Source organism: Octopus sinensis, linkage group LG2, assembly GCF_006345805.1.
Source record: "Octopus sinensis linkage group LG2, ASM634580v1, whole genome shotgun sequence".
NCBI lineage: Eukaryota > Metazoa > Mollusca > Cephalopoda > Octopoda > Octopodidae > Octopus > Octopus sinensis.
Window position 1 is genome coordinate 138,504,665 of NC_042998.1, and position 5,000 is coordinate 138,509,664.

At 42.3% G+C, this 5,000-nt stretch overlaps 1 protein-coding gene across 1 annotated transcript in view; it reads left to right on the forward strand.

Annotated features, from left to right (window-relative positions):
• Positions 1-3,730: 3,730 nt before the first annotated feature.
• LOC115230587 (survival motor neuron protein) overlaps positions 3,731-5,000 on the forward strand; it is a 21,304-nt gene continuing 20,034 nt past the window's right edge. Inside the window, exon 1 of the mRNA XM_036499775.1 lies at positions 3,731-3,986. The gene's annotated coding sequence lies outside the window, so the exon portion shown is untranslated. The remainder of the gene's footprint in view (positions 3,987-5,000) is intronic.

The window sequence follows — 5,000 nt, forward strand, 5'->3', positions numbered from 1 at the left end:
GACACACATAAAATTATCAACCATCGTACCAACAATAACTCTGAGCACCTTTTTAAACTCCACCCATCTAACACCCGTGGACATATTTACAAAGTCAGAAAACAGCACAGCTCCCATGACTTCAGGAAACATTTTTTCACGCTGAGAGTTGCTGAAGCAGGGAACAAACTGCCGGCATCAGTTGTTAGTTGTCGGAGCACTGCATCCTTCAAAACTTCCATGCTTTCTGAGATTTGCCAACACTACACCTGATTTTTCTCCCTCCATACACACACAAGCAAGTATCTGACTCATGCATTGTTCGCTTTCCAGACATTTGTACATTACTGCATATACTCTGACAAGTTGTGGTGCACCTGAGCACTGTATACAATAATTTCATTATTATTATTATTTTAGATAGATAGATAGATAGATAGATAGATAGATAGATAGATAGATAGATAGATACATACATACATACATACATACATACATACATACATACATACATACATACATACATACATACATACATACATACATACATACATGAAATGTTACAAGTCATCAACAAAATTTTAGGTCATCAACAAAAAATGTGTGGGTAACATTAATTTCCATTTTTTCCGACATATCTGTAACGGCAATGGTATTTGTTGTTTGCCATTTGTAAGATGAAAGAAGAACAGTGATCGAAGTCGTAAAGAAATATTTATTTACCGTTACTTGATATAATGCCATGCCTCGACGGGCAGGTGTGTGAAATAATATAAATGAAAGGCGGCGAGCTGGCAGAAACGTTAGCACACCGGGCGAAATGCTTAGCGGTATTGCGTCTGTCGTTGCGTTCTGAGTTCAAATTCCGCCGAGGTCGACTTTGCCTTTCATCCTTTTGGGGGTCGATAAATTAAGTACCAGTTACGCACTGGGTCGATGTAATCGACTTAATCCGTTTGCCTGTCCTTGTTTGTCCCCTCTATGTTTAGCCCCTTGTGGGCAATAAAGAAACAAATATAAATGAAAGGGCATGCGAGATAAAGTATGGTAACTTCTTGTATGCAGCTGTAGCGAACTTCCTCTTTCTATTATATATATATACATACGAACGTAGAAGGTAACAGCTAATCTTAGGACGCTGCTTTGGACCCCGTTTTGTCTACCACTCTGATTGGTTAGTATTGGCGCAATTTGTCTCTTACTCTATTGCGCGCCAATATGCAGCCCAACCAATCGCAGCCTTCAAATAAATCACGTGAGACAGTCTGTTCTAAATTCCATTTGAGCCAACCGTTAGCTATAAAAATCACCTCCTCCTAGTCTCGGAGTCTGCTGGTTCCAGACCTTCTAAGGTCTAACCACTGAACACATTACAGCAGCCTCCATCTTCGTCGCCACCATCATGTCTCTCACTAACGTCGTCAACAACATCTCTACACAGCACCAACACACTGCACAGGTTCTAACATATCGCTGTTCGTGTGCTTCCTCACCAGGGTTAACAGCAAACATACAACCAACGCAGATGCATGGAGAGATATGAATAAATGTCCATCAACCACTTCCATTTATCATTCAGCTTGTGTATATATAAGTGTAGCCCACATTAAAGACATTTAAAGTTACCACCTTGTTCCTGGTATTTCTTGATAACGTGTTCCTGTCAAATGATATTACAGCCTTCCTAGTAGAGTCACATTAGATGGAACACAGATTATTTATCTGTAATGGTGACCCGACGTCCAGGCCACTATCCATCTAAACAGTTCTATATTTGAGAGATGAGGAATTATGTACGTTATTTGACGGATATTTGTCCTCACCTTGTTTGTTGTTAACACAGCATTTCGGCTGATGTACTTCTCCAGCCTTCTTCAGGTGTCCTGGGGGAATTTCGAACCTGGGTTCTCATTCCTAAGGTATTGTTCCGATGCTGTTGTTGTTGTTGTTATTATTATTATTATTGTTGTTATTATTATTATTATTATTATTATTATTATTATTATTATTATTATTATTATTATTATTATTCAGGTCACTGCCGGCAATCGAACTCGGAATCTTGGGGTTAGTAACCCCCGCTCTTAACCACAATTCTGCAGCATTTTAAAAGACTTGGACGGAATATCACGCTTAATATGGAGACCAGAGAATCTCATTTCATCATCTTCGGAGTTCTGACGCAGTGGTGGGTTCTTCTGTTTCTTACGAGACACTGTAGGTGTAGTAGTTCTTCTTCATCAGCAGGTTTCTCAGTATCAGTCATCCATTGCAATACTTTCAAGGACAGTGACTGCGGTGTTGCTTTGAGTGCCAAAATGTGCAGTCAGTGACTGAACAGTACAGGAAATGAGTTAGCGCGTGTGTGTGCGTGAGGGTGTATACACGAGTACAGGTGCACGTATCAAAAGTCACTGTAAAATAAGTTCAGGTGAGCGAGTGATTGTATTCTCCATCCATGACATCGAAGATCTTCCTGCAGGATTGCAGTGTGTGAAATGCCTTGAAGGTTTTTCAGAAGTGAAATGCGTCTGGCGCTGTTGTCGTGGGTAATTGCTGGGGTTAGCAAGAACGACAGTGTAGCATACTGGAGTGATACGCGAGAGAGGTAATTTTCTCCATTCATTACGTGACCAAACAGGGGTCTCACAGAGGGAAATTATGTCTAAACATGAGCGCAGAGCATGTGAACATCCGACGTGCTGAGCTGAGCTGAGCACAGACGTTTTGAAAACAAGGCTCTAGGCATAACAGAGGTGTGTGTGTGTGTGTGTGTGTGTGTGTGTGTGGTGTGTGTGTGTGTGTGCAAATGGGTGCGCAAGGCCAGATCGTATGCTAGTGCATTTGGGTACTAAATGCCTTGCAATGTTCAAAAGCAAAAGTGTGGCATGCTGGCGCGTTGTAAGGGACAAACAACATTATGTATACGTGATCGGCCTAGGATCTTACAGAGACATTCCTGGATAGCGAGGGCATATCCTTCTAAGTGGGATGCAATGTATCTATCACAGATCCAGAAGAAGCTGTTGTTGCCCTTTAGCTTACGAGGTATGTACTTTTAGAAGGATAGGTTGCATTCCATCTAATGTGACTCTACTCAGAAGACTGTAATATCATTTGACAGGAACATAGTATCAAGAAATACATGAAACAAGGCGGTAACTTTAAATACCTTTAATGTGAGCCACACGTATATATACACAAGCTAAATGATAAATGGAAGTGGTTGATGGACATTTATTCACATATCTACATGCATCTACATGGGTTGTATGTTTGCTGTTAACCCTGGTGAGGAAGCTCACGAACAGCGATATGTTAGAACCAGTGCAGTGTTTTCGGTGCTGTGTAGAGATGTTGTTGAAGACGTTAGTGAGAGACATGATGGTGGTGACGAAGATGGAGACTGCTGAAATGTGGTCAGTGGTTAGACCTTAGAAGGTCTGGAACCAACAGACTCCGAGACTAGGAGGAGGTGAATTTTTATAGCTAACGGTTGGCTCAAATGGAGTTTAGAACAGATTGTCTCACGTGATTTATTTGGAGGCTGCGATTGGTTGGGCTGCATATTGGCGCGCAATAGAGTAAGAGACAAATTGTGCCAATACTAACCAATCAGATTGTGTGTGTGCGTGTGTGTGCGCGCGTGTACATGTCTTGATAGATAGATAGATAGATAGATAGATAGATAGATAGATAGATAGATAGATAGATAGATAGATAGATAGATAGATAGATAGATAATTTTCTTTATTGACCACACAGGGCTGAACATAGAGGGGACAAATACAGTATAGAGTTTTTTTCTTTTCGAGGGCGGTGGCGAAAACAAATAAATTAGTGACAACGATCAAAAGGGATCGAAATCGTTTGGGATATACACAAAAAGTCGAAATAATACAAAAAGTTCCCAAAAATGGGGAGGTTTAACCGTAGAAAGAAAAACCTACGAAAAGACCACGGTAACTTCGGTCAAAAATGTCTCATATTAACACATTTATTTACAAGTAAGTAACTCTCTGTTTTAAATTTTTTGTTTATTTTTTTCGGTTCATAGAATCATGCTCAAGGTCATTCACACGTACCATCCTTGCTACATTCACACATCATTTTTTTTAAACATTCACTAGACAAAACTTCCCTCTCTGCTCTCACCTTCCTCTTCAAGTGATACTTGAATAAGTTGATGAGAGATTCACCAGAGAGGAAAGCGTTTGTCTCTAGACCTTTCAGACGCATTTCAAGGAAGGAGGTGGGACAATATTCACGATAAACTCGGTTGATAAACTGACTCGTCCCACACGCGATAGCAGTCGTTCGACATAGGCATACAGGTCGGAAATGGTTGGACACTGTACGAGTGCGTGCAGAACGGTTTCGTCGCTCTAGCCGCATCTCGGGTAGGTCGGCCCCGAGTTTCTGTAGAGCTTATCTCGAACGGGTAGCGCTTCTCGATAGCACTACCACGCCAGGGATCTCTGGAAGTTGTCCATAGATCCCGGCCCGAAAGTCGTCTTAAACAGGCGGATCAGGTATTCCTCGTCGACGTCCAGGTTCGCCCCGAGATCGTCGTCGTACCTCCCCTCCACTAATCCCCTGTAGAATGCTTTGGTTGTGTTGCAGTCGCTCAAGGTCGACCCGGAACGGCATAGTTGCTCGAGAGCAACGCGACACTTGCGGTACCATTCGCCCTTCCTCGGCCTCTTTTTGATCCACGACTGCAATTCGGTCATGGAAACGAGCTGCGGGAAAGCGCGCCTCACAAACGGCGACCATACCTGTTCACCGTCGTCTACGTAGAGCCGGAGATTTTTCAATCTCAGCGCGTGTCTGTGCATCATCAACCGCGGCGTGCCCAGCCCTACTTTTAACGGGTGTTGGCAGCAAACGGATCGCCTGACAATCGGAACTCATCCTTTCCACAAGAAGTGGAAGACAGACAGACAGACAGACAGACAGATAGATAGATAGATAGATAGATAGATAGATAGATAGATAGATAGATAGATAGATAGATAGAG